The sequence below is a fragment of the Sarcophilus harrisii genome, chromosome 6 (genome assembly GCF_902635505.1).
Source record: "Sarcophilus harrisii chromosome 6, mSarHar1.11, whole genome shotgun sequence".
In the NCBI taxonomy this organism is placed as follows: domain Eukaryota; kingdom Metazoa; phylum Chordata; class Mammalia; order Dasyuromorphia; family Dasyuridae; genus Sarcophilus; species Sarcophilus harrisii.
The window spans coordinates 228470118-228491377 of record NC_045431.1 but is presented as its reverse complement, the minus strand read 5'-3'; the positions used below and the strand labels follow the sequence as shown (position 1 = coordinate 228491377).

Here is a 21260-nt window from a genome sequence, read left to right as displayed (position 1 = left end):
TGTTTTCTCTCCTGCCTTTGCTGCACCACATCACTGACCTTTTACACCATTAGATATTAAAATTATATTAACAATCAGAAACTGTATTAAACTGTCTGAAAGTTAAATAATCTAGCAGCACATTTGAAGGTTAGAGATACCCTTTGGGTGTGATTCACTGAGTTCAAACTTATCTCTCTGATACTCTAGAGAAACAACAGCCAGCATTGTTTTCCGGAAGATTAATTATCATTAGGTGATATTGGGATATGTACTGAAATAACTGTCTTTGGGCTGACTGGGCTTTTAAAGTTATAAAAGGAAGGTAAGAAAATGTTAATGATTCATCCATATATGGGAACTCCTGCTTCTTTATTATGTTTTCCAATTAACTTCTTTCTGAGTTGCAAATCTTTCTCATTATTGGCTGAAATGATAGAACACAGTGGAAAACACTAACAGAAATTGGAGGTAGGATTCTTGGGTTCCCTTACTTAACTTTAAAATAAGTAACTTTAGAAACTTGGCCCCTTCCTATCTTCTTCATATACTTGGCTTCTCTCCACACTCCACAAGATTTAGCAATATTAGTTTTCCAATTTCTTGCGTCTTCCAATTTTGTGCCTTTTCAATGGCTGTCTCTTAATGCTTTCCCTCCTTGCTTCTGCATTATGGCTTCTCTGGCTTCCTTCAAGACTAGATCATTCTGTAAGAGACTTTCTCTTCCAGTGAGTTGATCCTCTGAGATTAACCCCTATTTAAACCTATATATTTCTTGTGTATATATTTGTATTTGTATATATATATATACATTTATATATAAATATATTTATATTTATTTGTATATTTGTATATATTTCTTGTGTATATATTTGTTTTTATGTCATCTTCACATTAGAATGTGAGTTCCTTGAGGAAAGAGAGTATGTTTTTATCTTCTAAAATATACTTAGCATAGAGCCTGTCATATAATAGGTGTTTAATGAATTATGGTTAACTATTTTTTATTTCCTACGAGACCCTGGGCTTGTAATAGCATTTAGAACTAGACTTTTATTTAAGACCTCAAGACAGAGAAAGGGAGTACAGAAAAGACCCTCAGTAGCTATCTAATCCAACATGTTTATTTTACAGATAAGAAAACTGTACCCCAGAGTGAGAAAGTGAGCTATGCAAGACTGCACTGGTAAGGAGTACCTGAGTCCTGGATTTGAATGCAGATTTTCTGTCCTATATTGTCTATATACTATCCCTACCTGTGATATTTTTCTCTCTTTACAGTTATCTATAATTGAGAAAAATCCCTTCCCTGACTTATCTTCAAAGAATATTGTAGTGATAAATCAGATAGTATCTTTGAATGTGTTTCAAATTTTGAGAGGAAAGAATATCATAATCATGATCTCAAGGTCCTTCACCATCCCAATTCCCTTACCCTGGCCATACCCCAGATTCTCAATTTCTTTCTCTAAATTAAACAACTAGAATTTGACAGCCTACTTTAAACATAATCTGACAAGTATGATAAAACATTATTCTCTGCAATATCTTTCTGAACACAGCATAAGATCCAATGAGCTTTGATGTTTAATAAATTCTCGCTGACTTTGTAAATATTGCAACACTGGATGTGTTATTATTATGTCTTATACTTGAGTTTACAAAAGTAAGGGAAAATAGGAAATGGAGGAATGACTAGGTAGAAAATGTTCATCGGAAAAAGGCCTGGGAGGTTCAATAGACAATCAGAAATAAAGACAACATCTAAGTTTAGTGAGCTTTTTACCATTAGAAGTATTCAGTCAGAAGTGTAAACATTGATCATGTCTTGGAGTGCAAAAAATGTGCTCAAATCTGAAACAATAAAGCATTAGTTAGCCTTAGTATATGAACCAGCCATCACATTAGTTTGGCAGAGATAGAAAGATAAATGACGATCACAACTCCCTAAGGTCTTCCATTATACTAGAATTGTGCCCGGTGACTCTTGACTAGAAGTGGAAGCACAGGTCATTAGTCAGTTGGTCAGTCAGTAGGATTTAGGTTTCTACCACGTGTCAGATACTGTGCTAAGTCCTGAGGATACAAAGAAAGGCAAAAAACAATCCTTGACCCCAAAGAACTCACAAAATAATGGAAGAAATGACCTAAAATCAGTTTTGTACAAACAAGATACACACACAAAGCAGATTTGTATCCACATGTCTGAGGAACTAACAACAGAAAAGTTGTTAGAGAGGTTCCTTTTCTTCAAATGCCCGACTACTCATGAGCCCATATCTCTGTCTCAGATCATGAAATCTAGGGAAAAGTGCCTCGTTAGTTGTACTGTTCTCAGGCAAATTCTGGGCCTGCTATTATTCTCTGGTGTGGTATAGAGTCATTCACACTGAAGGTTCCATTAGGACTATATATATATATATATATATATATATATATTTATTTTTTTTTTTTTTTTTTTTTTTTTTTTTTTTTTGCTGAGGCAATTGGGATTAAGCGATTTGCCCAGGGTCACACAGTTAGAAATATTAAGCATCTGAGGTCAAATTTGAACTCAGCACCTCCTGACTTCAAGGCTGGTGCTCTATGCACAGCTTCACCTAGCTGCCCCTTACATACTATTTTTCAAGTCAATAAATCTCAATAGGTAATGGTAAATTGTACTATGTTTAACAAAAAAAATTCAGGACACACTTTTAAATTTAATCTCTATTTTTAATAGTTTTCTATCACTGTCTTAATTCTAGGTAATCAATAAGATAAATAACAAGGACATAAAGAAAATAATCTGGCATATCAATTATATCAATAAAATAATAATTTATAACATTTTCTGATTTCCAAAGTATAAATACTGGTGCTAAAAATTTAACAATCAGCTCTTATGAGGCTCTGTGAGCTGACTCCAGCATACTCCTGAAACAGGCTTCAATTTCTTTATCTATAAAAGAAGAAATGTGAATGTCCTCATTTTAAGTTCTTTAAATCATAGGGCCTTAGGGGACACCCAGTTCCTTTCAGCACATATATTATGTCTATGTATATTATTTTATTAAAGCTTTTTATTTACAAAACATATGCATGGGAAATTTTTCAACACTGACACTTGCAAAGCCTTCTGTTCCAAATTATCTCCTGTTTTCCCCCACCTCCCTCCCCTAGCTGGCAGGTAGTCCACATGTATTATATTGTTGCTGACATGTTGTATGACATGACATCTAGCCTTGCTTGAAGACCATGTTTGAATGGTAACTCCTACCTCCTCAGGAGATCTTTAATCTTCAATAAATATTTATTAGGTGCCTACTAGGTGCATTTAGCACTAGGAATATTAAAAAGAGTTGAAAGAGAATTCCTTTTCTTAAGGCCCTCACAATCTGTGGAGCTCATAGTCTAGTAGAATTCATGATCTAAAGGCAACATGCAAACAAGCATGCATCAATTATATAAAGGATAAAGAGAAAATAATAAACAGAGAAAAGGTTCCAGAGATAATAGCAATTGGGAAAGGATCCCTGTGGAAAGTGACATTTTATTGGGAACTTGAATGAAACCATGAGATGAGAATACGGATAATTAAAATAGGAAATATTTTCCTTAAATGAAGCTTAAATCTCTCTTAGTGCAGCCTCTGATCACCATTTCTAATTCTTCAAGAGGACCAAGAAAATGATTCTACAATCTTTTCACATTCCAAACCTTGGAATACTGTCCTTGTTTTAATGTTAAACATTTAATGTTTAGTCTGAGCTCTGCTTTGTAACTAGATATTTGACTTTCAAGAAGTCATTTCACCTATTCAGCCTTCAGTTTCTTTTTTCTGCAAAATTGGGGGATTGGATTATATGTTCTAAAATTGCTTTGAAAATTTTTGATTCTATGATGCATATGTAAGGGAAAAGATTTGTGTTTTCCTTCTGCCTCCCCATCCCAAAATTGCTGTAGTTACCACAGAGTATAAAAAGGGATGATGTTAATACATTAACAATGCAAAGATTTAAATGTATCCTTTTATTTTTTATGAAGTGTGAAAAAACTTTTGCTTGATAGAATTAGAAGGGGATAGCTTTGGCCAAGTGTGAAGGATTTCACCTCAGTTAAATGGGAGAGAAGCCTGGCCTTGAGGTAGAAAGGGACTGGCCACATTGCTGATGGTCTTTAAAAGTTTGAGCTCAGAAACTTGAGTCTAGTCTAGGCAGAATCAAACAGTCAAAGAAAGACTTATCCCCTCTTCCTTGTGCCCATAAATCAGGCCATCTTTACAGGGCTTTTTAAACTTTTCTATTTGTGACCCCTTTTCACCTGAGAAAGTTTTACACAATCCTACGTGTGTGTGAATAAAATAGGTATACAAGTCAAACATTTACTGATAATAAATCATAATTTTGTGTCCCCCACATTCAGTTATATGGCCCCACATGGGACCATGATCCACAGTTTAAGAAGCTTCCTTTTATCAGAACCACTTGTCCAAGAAAAACCATCCTATCCAATATGAAACAGAAATAAATGATCTCCTCTTCAGACCGAAATGGCCACAGAAAGACTGAGAACAAAGCAAGGTAGTTGCTTTCCCAATGAGGAGCTCTAGCAACAAAGAAGAACTCTGACTGTGGATGTGAGGGAGAACTTTCCATTGCAATTGATAATCATGTTGTAAAGAGAAGATTCCAAGAGCTCACTTGCATAATTAAACCTGGATATGACATCTAGGTGAGAATAGTGGAAGGGGTCCAGTAGGAGGGAAAGGATATTTGGGTCCTGCAGTATCAAAAGTATGAATTATCCCATCCCCATGCATTCTCTCCCTTCCGCATATGTTCCTCATCACTGTTGTATCTGTTTGTATTGTATTAACTGGTGAGAGATTTTGAATTAAGTTTATGAGACACTATTCCTACTATGGATCCGAGAAAATGATGTTATTTGAGCTAATTGTGTCTGATGTCTGGGTTCATTGGTGGAGGCTCACGTACCAGAGTAGTACAACCCTGAGCCCACGGCTTAATCTTAAATAACATGAGAATAGCTATCCATGGGGACCCAATATGAAGATGTTCAAGTGCTTATTTGGAGAATAAGCTAGAAGGAGTGTTAGACATAAACTCTCAGAATTCAAATTGGTTGAATTCAGCTATAGTCATCTATTGATCATCATCTATTGACTTTGCAGTTTGTGAATTATCCAGACCCATTGTTCTAATACCCTTCCATTGGCATTCATCTTTATGCCCCTTTCACTCTCAGCACTTTTTTCAAAGGAGAGGAAAAGACTGAGAACTGTTTCTGTGTTGTCACCATACAGAGTTGAGAAGTCAGAATTGAAGTTAAAATTTCATTTTGAATTCAACTTGAATTATCATTGAATTATTGGTGACTTTAAATTATCTGTTTCCCCTTCCTCCATTATTATGAATTATGAAGATATGGCTGTACCTTTTTAAGCTGCCCAGTGATCAAGCCACTCCATCAATGATTTTATTCAGCTTCACTGCCTAAATATTTATTGAGCATCTACTATATACAGTGTTCTATGCAATGAGCCATGGGGGATGCAGATATGAATTAGACATAGTCCTTTCCTTTGCAAATTGATTATAGGAGATAAGGAATACATGAATAATTATAACATAAGGCAGATGTAATGAAGACCATGAGAATGTTTAAAAAGGACTTTGGGAAAGTAGAGAGAAATTGCTTCTAACAGAAGGTAAAAAAATAATCAAGGAAAAAAGCTGGTTCACGGAGGAGGCAGCACCTGAACTGAGTCTTAAAAGCTATATATTATTTTTTTAACAAACACAAGAGATTTAGGTAGCAGGACATTATAGACTGAGGAGATAGCATACACAGTGTCTTGTATATTAACCATAAGTCATGCTCAGGGAATTGCAAGTAGTCCATTTGACTGGTGTGAAGGGAAAAAGTAGGAGAGAAAAAAGTGAAAAGAAAGGTTGGGGATATACAGTGTCTTGTATGTTAACCATAAGTCATGCTCAGGGAATAGCAAGTAATCTGCTTTGATTGGTATGAAGGGAAGAAGTAGGAGAGAAAAAGATGAAAAGAAAACTTGGGGAGAGTTCATGGAGAATCTAGAATAGTAATCTAAAAATTTTTCATTTGGTAAGAAAAGGTCAGTGAAAGTATTTCATCAGGAGAGACAAATGAGCAGTTGGGCTTTTAAATATAGGATAAAGAAGGTGGAAGAATGGAGGGTGGGAGAGTATTTACAATAACTCAGGAAAGAGGTAATGACTATCTAAAGTAGGATATACCAATGAAAGTGGAAACAAATGGATTGATATGAGACAATGAAAAGTTAGAATTTTCAGAATTTCATGACAAATTAGTTGCGAAGGGGATGGAGAGGGAAGAGTCAAAGATGATGGCAAAATCTTCAGTCTCAGTGACTAGGAGAATAATGGTCCATCCTGTCTCTCTTTTTCCACTTTTTGTCTCTTACTCTCATTTTGTGAATAATAATCAACTATAATCACTGCTACTGAAAAATATTTGCTAATCTGTAGATCTCACAAATTTGGCTTGCACAAAACATTTGCTCACTAGTGGCCTTCCCAGTCTTTGAGAAACTTCTGATCTGATTCCTTGATGGATGATTCCCTTAGCACTACCCACCATTTCAGGAAGGGTCCAAACCATTGCTTCACCATACTTTTGTTTCACCTCCCATCTGACCCAATCCAACATGTGCTTCATGAAAATCACTTTGGCAGCTAACCCACTGAGATACTACTCCGCCTGCCAAAAGGCTGACCAACATGCTGAAACCAATTTAGCCAATCAACAGAGACTACCTACTTGGAACCAGAGTCCCACTGTCCATGATTTGGAGACCAGATGGAAACTATAATCTGGGGAAGTGAGATGGAGAGTTGGAGTTGGCCCTGTTAGATCAAGTCAGTCTTCTCATAATGATTTCTCTTGTTGCTACAACTTATCGCATCCCTCATCGGTATCATTAGTGACAATGTTCATACATGTTGATTCAAATTAAATTTGACAGCTGGCAGACATTGTTCCCTTTCTCAGAATGCCTTCCAAACTACTTAAAGATAACTTGGCTTTACCAGAAAGTTAGCCCTTTTCTGTTTCTCAATCATGTCCCTTCCATGTGACCTGCAACAGCTGTTCCTTCTCCAAGTAAAACCTTTCTATTTGATACATTAAAAACAATCTAATTAAATGCTATAATGAAACCATCAATCTACGTTACTCAGGTGGAACTGTAATGTAATTAGTTATTGATACCCCAAATGGGGTTTTGTTTGGACTAGCATTGGTCTGGTTTCTGGCTCTCTTGGGTTTTCAGAATATACACAGCCTTTGTAGGAGATAGACAAGTGACATACTCCTATTGTTTCTCAAATGATTTTCTTTATATTAAAATAATACATTGGAGCAATTCAATCCTATAAGTTGAGGACTGAAAATCCTGTGTGTTGATGTCACCAGAGAACACCACCATAGGAATGTTAATTTTTCTGGTTATTTTTAGTTATAAATCATTTCCAGAAAAATTTCAATAGATATTGTGAGAGACAAGAGATGTAGGGATATAACAGGGTCTGAAAATAAGGTCTCATTTTTATGTAGCTCATTAAGGTTAAAACAACCTTGTAGGTTAGGTAGTGAAATTATCATTGGATATGATTCGACTTCACTTTAGAATTCTGTGCTTAGAATCAGAAAGAGTTGAGTTTAAATCCTGCCTCGTAATTAGGGCAAATTGCTAAAATTTTCTCAGCCTCGATTTTCTTATTTGTAAAGTGGGGATAATGATAGCATCTAGATCATATTAGGACACTGAAATTGAAAAATGCTAAATGATTGTCTATAATCATAAATGAACTCTCAGAAGTAAAATTAAATCCTAGGTGTTTTGACACTATATTTTTGTCTCTTTTACAGATCATGCTTTCACTTTTCCAGCTCCAAGTCCAAAAAATGTATTTCTTATTCTCTAATTTAACATGCCTTTGGAAGTTCTCTGAGGGCAAGAAATCATTTCTAATTTCTTTTAAATGTTTCTTATTACTTAGTCTGTAAGGAACAAATGGATTCCCATTTCAAATGATGAATTTTGAATGTGAATTCTAAAAACAAAAGAAGTTTAATGGTTTTATTGAATCATGTTATAATTAACAAAATTATCCCATGTTATAGCACATAGAAACAACATTATTAAGCTGTAATCTATTCAACCGAGCAAATTCATCAGGCATAAAGGGGGCAGCTATTGTGTTGAGAGCACTGTGTAAATATCAAGCATAGAGAAGATAAAGTTGTTAGTCCTCCAGAACTTAAAATCTACTCCTGAAATATGATGAATTATTTTAATACAGAGATATGTTAAATGAGAAATGCAGCATTGTAAGTAGTTTTGTCATTTGATATGTCATATGACAGAAGATACTCACAAAAGAATTTGCAGGAATGTTAGAAGTCATTGAATCTAATTTCTGCATTTTCCATAATAGATAGCTTAGATAGATTTCCAGAAATAGACGACCAACTCAATTTGCCCAACAAAATAACTAATGAATTAATGAAGAAATTTAGCATTTTTTTTCTTTCTTGGAATCATTTAAATTCAAAATAATTTAATAAAAAAAATGAGTTCTTGTAATAATCAAGGCATTGTACTGGAACTAGAATAACAAATATGACATGGTGCTCCTGCCTTCAAGTAGTATATTGTTTTTCTTTGTTTTCAAGAGGACCAAAATGATATCACTATGATAGAATCAATTATGTCCGACTGGCTGATCAGACCAATACAAGCTTGCAATATTCTGCCACAGGTTGGACACAAATACTCCCTATGAACATTTGGGATGGATTCTCTAACTTTGTACATTTTGAGTCTTTTCTGATCTAATTCAATTCTGCTTTGCTCATAGAGCACAAAACCTTCTCTGAGGAGGGCACATCATTCTGGGCGTTCATGTGTCAGTGTCTTCCATGTTATACAATAGATCCTAAAGTTCTCTGTGTGAGTTTTCCATAAAATAAGTTATTCTGGTAGGCATATATTTGGAATTAAACATTGTGGCCAGCCCACTGGAGTTGGGCTCTCTGCAATAGAGTTAGAACGCTTGATGGTTTAGTTTGAGAAAGGATTTCACTGTCTTGTATCTTATCCTGTCAGATGATCTTCAGATTTTCCTAAGACAATTAAAATGAAAATGATTCAGTTTCCTGGCATGCCCTTGTCAATTATAAAATTAGATAATATTTGTGAAGCACTTAGCATAATGCCTGATGCATAGTAGGCTTTTAATAAATGCTTTCTCCCTGTTTCTCTCTTACCACTCACCACTTTGTGGCTTCTTTTTATAATTCTTTTCCCTTTAGAATTTAAGGTCATTAAAAGTAGGGATTGTTTTTATTTTTGGTATTTGTATTCCCATAACCTAGGACAGTGCCAGTCACACAATAAGTGTTTAATAAATGCTCACTGACTTATACTCAAATATACTTATGCATTGTATACATATCAGTACATAGTTCATGTACTTGAAGGTTCTGTGAGTTCATCTGTGGGGGCACTCCCTGCATTGAGAAATAATAAGTGCTCTCTAAATCAGAAGATGTTTAAAATTATTTTTATTATAAACTGAATATTTAATGTCAACCAATTACATTTGCTTTGTAAATCTTAAAATAAAATATCATTATTCTTAATAATCATAAATCAAATTAAAATATCATAAAAATCAATATCATTGAACAAAATATAACCTTTTAGTCATTGCCTCTGTGTGCTATTGGGAAGCATCTGAGGACTATGTTACTGTGTACTATAAGGGTGATAAAGAGTGTAAATGTACAAACATGTTAAAGAATGTCCATGAGGGTTCACAAATGAGAAGAATAATTTTTATTTGTGGATCAGAGGAATGAGGAGGTGATCCCAAACCCCAAAGTTTATATTATGTCTATGTAATGTATCATTTGTGATCACTTACTCATTTGTTTCCATTGTCTTGTCTTATATGATCATTTTTACCATGTCTTATGTTCTTCTGGCTCTACTTTTCACTGGACAATATGTCATAGAGGTTGTTGGATATTAATTACTTGCTCATTCATTTCCATTGTCTTGTCTTATATGGTCAATTTTACCATGTCTTATGTTCTTCTGGCTTTACTTTTTACTGGGTAATATGTCATAGAGGTTGTTGGATATTTCTTAATATTCTAAACCATTTTGATCTCGTTCTGTACTATTCTATTTATCAATTTATCCTGATTTGTTTAACCATTTCTATATTGTTGAACGTTCAGCTTGCCTCTATTTTTTTCAGTTACAAGTAATGCTACTATTAAATCTTTGAATAGATGTATTGAATACATTTGAATAAATACATTTAAATATATGCTAACCCCCTTTTTATTGTAATACATTCAGGCTATATTCCCAATAATGAAATACTGATCAGATGATATGATGAGTTTTGTAATTTTTGTGGTGCACCACCAGGTTGCTTTCCAAAAATTCTATTTGTGTCCAAATTCTACCATCGATGAATAAGAGTACTTACTATAGCATTGTTTTAAATTAGTTTTGCCAATTTTTTAGGTATGAGGTGGTATTTCAAACATGTCTTTTCTACTTGCATCTTGTTAATGAATTGGAATATCTTTTCAAATGATCGTTAACAATTTGTGTTTCTGCTTTTGGAAATTTTCTTTTCATATTCTGTGAAGCAAGTGGTATTTGGTAGTGGTCACAGACAAAACTATCATTCTCCTAGGGAACACTTGTTCATGAGTCTCTCCAAACTTAGCTAGATAATAGGTATTCAGTTCATTACTAGTAACACAGTTAATGTGTTTTACAGCTTGGTAACATCCTTTAGATTTTGTGTTTCTTTGGTCTAACTTTAAGAATACAGGAATGATAATCGGGGCTACTGGGAAGCATCTGGGGAGTATTTTCCTAATACTAAAAGGGTGATAAAGAGTGTGAATGTATCAACATGATAAAGAATGCGTGGGACTCTGGGCAAATCATTTAACCCTGTTTGCCTCAGTTTCTTCATTTGTAAATTGAGCAGGAGGAGGACATGGTGAATCAATATCTTTGCCAAGAAAATCCCAAATGTGATTATGAAGAATCAGACATGGTAGAATGGTTGAATATTTATTTATTTATTTGTTTGTTTGTTTATCTATTTGCCTACCATATGTAAACCATTGTAGCAGAGTCTCAAAGATGAAAAAAAAAAAATCACAGTTTTTGTCCTGACTGGGTTTGGAGCCTACTGATAAGATATAGTATACACATAGACAAATATAGTAAATATTATAATTTATGTCTCTATATATACTGAACCAAATATAATATATAATATTATATATATATATATAATATTATATCAGTCACAGGCACTTAATAATGCTTTTTGACTGATCAATTGATTTATAGGAATAAAAACATTATTGACAAAATACTCTGAAAAAAAGTTCAGGAAAGAGTGATTACTTCATCTGGGAACATTAAGGAGGCTTCATGGAAGAGGTGAAATTTGAGAGAAGACTTGGAAAGAATAAAAAAGCAATTCTTGGTTCATAGTGTTGCCAGGTCAGTTGGTTTCCTATTAAAGTGCCTGGTAGGTCAGGGTGACCTGGTTTAATGGAACTTTTCCATTGCAATGTGAGTCAGAAGTTTCATAATTCTAAGATAAATGATTGAAGTTAAAATTGTTAAAATGATTCAAGTGTTTTGGAAAGGATTACTTTATGAAAAAAATAAGAAAGATGAAATATGTGTTGCTAGGCCATATGAGAGCAGGGCCAGGACAAACCATCCCCACTGTTAGCAAAGCAAAAGAGAAAGAAAGTTTAGCTCCTAAGATGAGATCCATTTAGTGATATTACATCTCTATTTCTGGATATTTTAAAATGTAAGGTATATACTATTATTCATCTCAATTTATAGATAAGGAAACTGAAATTGAGTGAAGTTACTTGACTTGCCCAGAGTCACATAGCTAGTAGTGGTAGGATTTGAATCCATTTTTAAAAAATTTCAAGTCCAACACTGTATTCATGATACCAGTATCTGAATTTTCTACATTTTGAAAGAAGTTGAAAATTTATGTTCCTTGAATATAATTTTAAGGCTCCCAGGGACTTTTAGTCAGTAGAAGAAAAGACCTGCTAGAGTCTTGTAAGCTATATGTAAGTATTTGAATTGTTATTTATGGAAGTTCAATTGGACGAACTATTTTAGGACATCACTAGACAAATATGAATATTATAAGTAGGCAGATATTAGCTCAATATAGGGATAGACTTTCAAAAATCAGAATTATTAATAAGAATATAGTATCTTGGTGGAGGAAGAGGTGGTAGGTAATTCTCATTACCATAGATTGTTACACAGAAGAGTGACAATTCTTTTCCTGGTATATTGTGGGAGAAATTAATGTTTTTGGTGGAAGATTTGACACATTCTTTAATAAATAAATGGTCAAATGACATAAATGGTTTTTAAAAGGAGAAATGCAAACTATTACCAGCCATATTAAAAAAATCCCTTCAAATCATCAATAATAAAAGAAATGCAATAAAAAAATAACCTTTTGAGATTGCCTCTCAATTAAAAAGTTGAGAAAGATGACAAAATATGAGGAGTCAATATTGGATGAATTGTGGAAAGATAGATTAATAATAGATTTTTGATACATCAGTAAATTGGTCCAGTCACTCTGGAAATTTGGAATTGTGCAAATAGATTAAATGAAAAGTTAATAATCTTTGACCCAGAGATTTAACTGCTAGACATATATTCCAAAAAATACAATGACAAAAAGAAAGTTCCTGTGTTTATCAAAATATCTTTATTTATTTTGTTGTAGAAATTAAAAAAATAGATGCACAATTTATTAGAGAATAATTTAACGACTTTTGATAATGCAATAAAATTTTACCACTCCAAAATTTATGAATATGAAAAATATATAGAAACATGTAAAGACATAAGAACTGATACAAAATGAATTAAGCTGATCCATGAAAAGGATGTAAGGGAAGAATAACACAATGTGGTAAGATTTAAATTACCAGGGTTATGACAAAGAAGATATATGAGAAGACACCTTTGCTTCTTTCTTTGCTGAAGTGGAGGACTCCGGATGTGGAATACAGATTTTTTGATAGATTGGTTAGTTTTTCTGAACTATTTTTTTTCCTTTTTAAAAATTTTTATAGATGCTCTTTTGGAAGGAGGGATAGAAAAGATACAATGGGAAATGTAGGCGATGTTAAAATAAGAGTTCGATTCAACTTTCATTTATGAAACAGATGATTTCCCTTGGTGACACTAATAGTTTATTTCTAAAACTGTTGTATTTTTTGTTGTTAAGTCATTTTTTAGTCACATCTGGCTCGCCATGATTCCTTCTGGGACTTTTCTTGGCAGAGATACTGGAATAGTTTGCCATTTCCTTTTACAGCTCATTTTATGGATAAGGAACTGAAGCAGAGTTAAGTGAGTTGCCCAGAGTCACACAGCTAACCACTGTCTCTGGCCAGATTTAAACTCATGAAAATGTACCTTTCTGTGTCTAAGCCATTGTTCTATCCACTGTGCTACCTAGAAGCTTCCAAACTTTTGTGACGATCAAATAAAATAATATTTATAAACTAATAACATCTGGCACATAGTAGATACTTTGTTAAGTCTTTGTTCCCTTCATTTCTCCCTTTATGATTCTGTGATTCAGTTCTAAAGGACTGGTTGCATTTAAAATGTAACTCAGACATGATTACCTTTGTTATAATTTATAAAATTGTCATCCTATAAAGCTTCAAAACCATTTTAGTCATTTCCAGGGAATTGAGAGAAAAATGATCCTTAATTTCTTTGACTCTGAATAGGTAAGATTTATGTATTTTTTTGTTTTGGTTGGAACTATTGGGATTTATTGCTAAATATCATAGTCTTTTGATTATACTTTGCATTGGAATAAGGATTTTCTGCTTCTTTCACCACAGAGTGATGAGCTCCTAGGATATAATGCTATTAATTTAAAGATCATAAATATTAAAAAGTTGCTTCTTTAAAAGATATAATTCCCCCATTTATAGTATTTTCTAATTACATGTAAAGATAGTTTTCAATATTCATTTTATAATATTTTTAGTTTTAATTTGTATCTTTCTCTCCTCTCCCTCCTGCCCAAGACAGAAATCTGAGATAGTTTATACATATGTAATCATGCAAAACATATTTCTATATTACTCACATTGTGAAAAAAGAACAAAAGGGAAAAACCATGAAAAAGAAAAAAAACAAGAAACAAAAAAGTGAAAATAATATGTTTCCATTTGCATTCAGACTCCATACTTCTTTCTTTGATTGTGGATAACATTTTCCATCATGACTATTTAAAAATTTTCTTGGTCACTATACTGCTGAGAAGAGCTAGATCTGTCATAGTTGTTCATCACACAATATGGTTGTAACTGTGTACAAGATTATCCTGGTTCCTGCTCACTTCACTCAGCATCACTTCACGTAGGTGTTTCCCAGGTTTTTCTGAAATCTGCCTGCTCATAATTTCTTGTTACACTATGGTATTATATTACATTCATATACCACAACTTGTTCACCATTCCCCAATTGATGAGCATCCTTTCAAATTTCAATTCTTAGCCATTATAAAAGGACCTGCTACAAATATTCTTGTACCAAAAAATGTTCTTTTCCCTTAAAAAACAAAACAAAACAAAACACTTTGGGGCAGCTAGGTGGCGCAGTGTATAGAGCACCAGCCCTGAAGTCAGGAGGACCTGAGTTCAAATATGATTTCAGACACTTCCTAGCTGTGACTTGCCTTAACTCCAATTGCCTCAGCAAAATAAATAAATGAAATTAAAAAAAAAAAACAACAACTTGTGGGAGTACTAGTGGTAGTGCTAGATTAAAGGGTATAAACAATTTTATAGCCCTTTGGGCAGAGTTCCAGATTGCCTTCCAGAATGGAGAGTTTACAATTCTACTAGCAATGCTAGTGTTTCAGTTTATTAATTGGGGAATACCTTTCATTCTTATAACTTTGACTCAGTTCTCGATATAGTTGAGAAATGAGGCATTTATTAGAAACATTATCTGTAAAATTGTTCCCCAGCTTTCTGTTTTTCTTCTTATTCTTACTGAATGACATACAATTTTGAAAGAGATTGAAAAGAATGAGAGAAGATAGGTTCTGGATCATATAGGTTACAACTTCAAAACCAGGATGACCTTGATTCAAATCCCACCTATGACACATATGACTCTGAGCAAGTAGCCCAACCTCAGTGCTCTTGGACAAAAGCATCATCAAATATTGGGCCTGAGGGCAGCATGTGGCTGACAACAATTCTCAGCTCTACCAGAACTTTATTAAAATTTATTTGAAAAATATAAAACAAAAATATTAAAATATAATAAAACATAGATAATATCATATTTTCAAAGGAGTTCAATATTTAGCAAGATAATCTTATTTACGTTAAGTATTAATGGCTCTGTTTCTATTTGAGCTTGATATCACTGCTCTTGACAATTTTCTATGACTATGAATTGGAGAAAAGAATTTGTTAGAGGTCATTTTTTTCACTCAGAAATTCCCTGTACCAATGAAATCAATGGCCCAGTCCCTATCATTAAAAGGAAGATAATTGCCAAAGTGTAAGTTACTAATATTTACTTATTTTCAGTCATGACTTATTTTAACCCAGGCTTTTACCCTATGAGCTTGAATTGAATGATATTTTCCACTCCCCCTAAATCTTCACATTATTAATTATAAATCTCTCAAGTACTTAAAGGCTTTCAGGGTGAGTTGGTGTCAAAAGTCTGAGATTTTTTTATACTATGGGGTATAGCTCAGCTTATCAAAATTTTCTAATTTCTCATGGATAATTTATTAGAAGAAAGAGCTCATTTGTTCTTCTAAGTTCCTTTCTCTTTTCCTGCTTTTTTCTTCTCACCCTATGGTCATTTTAAGAAACAGAAAATGATAACATACCAATTTTATTCTAGTGTTTGGCCTAAAATCCCAAACGTGAAGAAAAACAATTGGAACGGAGCAATTTCCCCCTGTATTTTTTTTTTTAACCTATTTCAAGCTTCCTCTATCCTTCATCAATAGTTCCATAAATATTTGTTAAATGACCACAAATTCATTAAATTTGAAAGAAATGTCTGCATTTGCTAATTAAATATATGCTATAACTTTAAAGCTTTTAGAGCATAATCTTATCTTAATATAGTTTAGGTTTTAATTCATACATATCTAAACACAACTTTTAATTTATATTTAAATAGAAAATAGTCCTAATATTCCAATGGATCCAGAATCTTAGTGAAGTGGATATTCTCTCCAACAAACTCATCCATGCCTGTCCATTCTGTGTGATTCTCAAACATATCTTCCCTCAATTTTGCCTCAGAGATTTTACCCAATGGACTAATGATCTTTCTCATATTCTTTTGATAGCAAAAATATACCAATGAAGCTCTCCATTAATTAGGCCCAGCTGTCACATTGTGGATGATACCATGGTGATACAGAAAGAGTGAAGAAATTGACAAAAGATCATCTTCGAATCCTGGACCTGCTGTTCACAAATTTTTAAGACCTTGAGCAAATTACCTGATATTTTGGGACTTGTTTTCTGATCTGTGAAATTAATGGAGTGAACTAAACGGCTTCCTCTTATCTCCAAGTCTGTCTTAAAATACTAACATTCCATCATTTTTATTCATATCACTATTACTTTCAAATCTCCAATGATGGTCAAGGACAGTTTCATAAGTAGGTAGTAATCTTTCACTTCCCCCCAAAATACTAGCATTTTGATCCAATGCTAGTGACGAATGAAGAAATCTTGAGACATTATGTTTTCTCTTGAAGGTTGATGGCATATTATTCTGAGATGCTACTTTATTTTAATCTTCACTGAGACATATCATCAAATAAGTATCATTAAAAGAGTGAGGATGAAGGATTTATTTTACAGGTAAGGACGAGACTACCTGGTCTCTAAAATTCTTTTTATCTCTTAGATTCCATGGGTCTAAGAATTCATTTATTTCATCATAGTAGGAATGTTTATCTCCGTAGATAAGGACAGGTAGTGAAACTACTTGGTATTTTGCAACTTAAACTCGTTTTCTCAAATAAAACCATCCAATTTGATTTTAAAGATTGACTTTCTGAATTAATGCCCACTACATCTTCTTTTCCTCAATTTTGCTTCTTGGGCTAGGAGGTATTTGACAGACTTTGGGCTTTTAAAAACTGGCAGGTTTATAGAACTTGTGAAAACAGATAGAGGGAAATGGATTTCCAACATGAGACAGATGGGGTGATTTGACTCTAATGGGCCACATGTTCCTGGTTATCCTAAGTTGAGTGTGTGCTACCTCCCTGTATCCATTTGGTTTTGATGAAGAAGAAAGCTCTGATGAGACACTGAGGAGGAGTTCAGAAAGGAGTTCTAGGTTGATTTCCTTTTTCTACCTCTTAAGGTAGTGCTGGATCTGTCTGGATCAGAAATTTATTCAAGTATGACAGACCATATTTACCCACGTAAATTAGATGAAAAATTGACAAAACCGATAAAAGCCCTATGGAATTGAAACAATTCTCTTAAAGATTAATGAACCTTAGATAAGTGAAAATTTGTATTTGTTTTCAAAATATACAGTTATTTTAGGCCAATCACTCCCCCTTCCCCCAATATACAAATATGTGTAGTCCCAGTAAATGCTTCAGCCTATTTACTAGACCGTGAGCACACTGAAGACAAAAAAATCTTATTAATATTTGTGTTTCCAATGTCTACATGAGTTTATGGAATATACTAACTGTATAATAAATTTTTATTGATATACATGGGGTTATAACACATATTGGCTCACTTGTAGTATATTTCTATGTCAATTCATCATTGTGTCACTGAGGTTGTTGAATGCTATGACAAAGAGTTATAATTTCCAGAATATCCTACCAATATAATTATTTACTTTTTGAAATAATATCTTTTGGCCTCAATGCTCTCATTAATGCCTATTAGTGAACAAACGATGATTAATTTTAAATGGTTATTTTTGAATTTTGACAGTTACACGGTAACCCCAAAATTTTGCTGTTTTCTTAGCAGTTCTCTTGTATTTCACACACACACACACACACACACACACACAATTATATGAGATTATAAGGTTCTTGAAGGTAAGAACTTCCAGTTTTACCCACCATATCCCTCATAATGTCAAGCCATAGTAAGCAATAAATAGTAATAGTAAGCACTAATAAAGCAGTGAATTGGTTGTGATTCAAAGGTGATCCTGTTAGTTTTTTATTTGATGTAAAAAAAGAAAAAGCTAAAAGGAAAAATCCAATAAATATATTTGGGTCAACTGACCTTCAGTTTGTTCCCTGGCATTTAACCTCAGGGGGAAAAAAGAGTGCTGTATCCTCATAAACAATCCAATTAGAAAGAAAAAGGGAAGAAAATAAAGAGGGGGTTGTAGTGGTAATAATCACCTCACTGAGTCTTCAAAGTCACAAATTACAGGAGAAAAGCTCTAATCTCTCTTTAGGATGATTATAGGATTAGAACTATTGGCCCTCGAGCTGTTGATGGGGTTTTATTTATTGTTTCTTGAAATCCTGGTCACCAAGCTATTTTTTAAAGTGTCAGACTTTCTGAAACATAGGGTTTGCCCAAGCCCTTGCTGATAATTCACCTCAGGTGTAAATCTCCTGCTGAATTGTGTTGCTGCACTTGGTGATAAGGAATCATTGGAGGCAGGCTAATTCATGGTGGAAGGCATTAATATCCTAGGTTGCACTAGGGTGGCAGAGCCTGGATGGAATTGTGGAGCAACTAGGGGAAACTAGGACTTCAAACTCCTTATAGAAGCCTCTACTTCCTATTTATCATAGTAAAAACTTTTTTTCCCCTCTCTCTGAAGGGAGATTTTTGTCTGTTGAGTGTACACCTAAGCATAGTGGGATGCAGTGATAAGCTAAGGAATCTTTAGTATAAATTCAACCAAACAGGAATGTATATCTGTCCTGTGCTCTTACGATGGATAAAAAGAAAAACCAAACAAACCACATCCTGCAAGAATTACATTCAATGAAGATATGTGTAAAGAAAGAATAAAATAATGAAATTCAACACATACATGTGTATCATAATACAAAGTAGTTGTATAACCTTGATTAAGTTATTAAACCACTCCCTGGCTCCAGGCAACTCTCTAAAATCTTAAGATGGAGAGAAATCTTTACCCCCCCCCCCAAATCTGAATTCTCCTAAATAAACAATTTCAATTGGGAGAAAATGTTAACAATTGGAATTCTGGCATAAAAAAAATCTATTCTATCAGAGATCTCAACTGAGTTGTGCTTGGAAAGAATATTATCATTCTTCTACAGTTGAGAAGGATTTATATTCATTGCCTCTTGGAATGATTTCTGTTTTGACAGACTATGTGATCTGTGAGGTACCACTTTATACCCATTAGATTGGCTAATGTGACAGAAAAAGAAAATGATAAATGTTAGAGGGGAGATGGGAAAACAGGGACACTAATGCTTTGTTGGTGGAATTGTGAACCATTCTGGACAGCAATTTGAAACTATGTCCAAAGAATTATAGATCCAGAAATATTACTATTAACTCTATATCCCCCTAAAAATGTTAAAGAAAGAGAGAAGAAAAGAACCTATTTGTACAAAAATATTTAAAGCAGCTTTTTATAGTGGCTAAGAATTGAAAACGGAGGGGATGTCCATCAATTAGGGGATGGTTGAAGACGTTGTGGTCTAAGATTATAAATGGAATATTATTGTACAATAAGCAATGACCAGTGGAATCATTTCAGAAAAAACCTGGACAGAATTATGTGAACTAATTCAGAGTGAAGCAAGTAGAATCAGAACATTGCACACAGTAACAGCAATATTATATGCTGAACAACTGTTAATGATTTAGCTATTTTCAGTAATAGAGTGATCCAAGACAGTTACAAAGGACTCATGATAAATGTTACACACTCCTGAGGAAGAACTGATGTCATCTGAATATCAAATGAAGTATGCTACTTTTCTTTTTCCTCACTCTCTTCTTCCTCTCTATTTCCCTTCCTTCCTTCCTCCTCCCTCCTGCCCTCTTTCCTTCCCTCCTTTCCTACTTCTTTTTTCTTCCTTCCTTTCCTATTAAATTACTAATTAATTATATCACTGAATTATATTATTATTATATTATATGTATTATATAATATAATTAAATTACTAATATGGAAATATTTGAAATAATTGCATATGTATAGCTTATATCAGATTGTTTGTCATCTTGGGGGAGAGGAAGGGGTGGGATGGAGAGAAAGAATTTTCATGGGAAGACTTTGAAAAACAATAAATGTTAAATCTGTTGTTACATATAATTGGGGAAAATACCTTATTATTAAACATGATACAGGCTATGTGGTCTGATGAAAGGGGTGTTAGAATGGAAATTCCCAGACTGATGCTTTATCTGCCATTGACTTAGTGAGTAAGTTTGGCTTAGTCATCTCAATTCCCTGCAGCTCAGTTTCCACACTTGTAAAATAGAAGTTATAATATTTGTTTCTACCAATTTTCAGGGATGTGGAGAAGAGAAATGAGATAATACAAGTGAAAATGCTTTTAGCTATTATAAGGCAGGACTCGAGAAGAATCTGAAGTGGTATTATTTTTATTATTATTAGGAATATGAAAATCTAACACTAATAATCTCCTGTGGAACCCCCCTGAGACAAAGAAACTAGATGGGCAGTTATGAACTTATATCCACCCTGATTTTTCATCTAGTTTGAAACAGCTGGGTTTTTTTCCCTTAGAAAAATGTGTTTGCTTTGTCTCTAATGAAAAAAAAAAAATGAAGAAAGGAAAAAAAAATAAATCAGCATGCGGTTCTGAAAATTTTGAAGTAATTTATTTTAAATTACCTTTGGGGTTAAGGAAGACAAGCCAAAGTGTGTTATTTTGTGGCTCATGATCGTTCAACTATACAATCTTAGGTAAAATACAAAGCTGAATTTGACTTCTAACACACAATGGATTGTCACGTTTTAATATTGTCTGATGTGATTATTCACCAACGAAGGATAATGGTGTTTGGGGAGAGTTTAGAACATTCTTTTGTAACAAGTGATGTATAATTGAATTAAAAACACTTATTAAGTGTCAATAATACATCAG

At 33.6% G+C, this 21260-nt stretch overlaps 1 long non-coding RNA gene across 1 annotated transcript in view; it reads left to right on the top strand.

Annotated features, from left to right (window-relative positions):
* LOC111721447 overlaps positions 1-18630 on the top strand; it is a 29780-nt gene extending 11150 nt beyond the window's left edge. Inside the window, exons 2-3 of the long non-coding RNA XR_002770636.2 lie at positions 1114-1165; positions 16497-18630. This is a non-coding gene — a long non-coding RNA (uncharacterized LOC111721447). The remainder of the gene's footprint in view (positions 1-1113; positions 1166-16496) is intronic.
* Positions 18631-21260: the final 2630 nt, after the last annotated feature.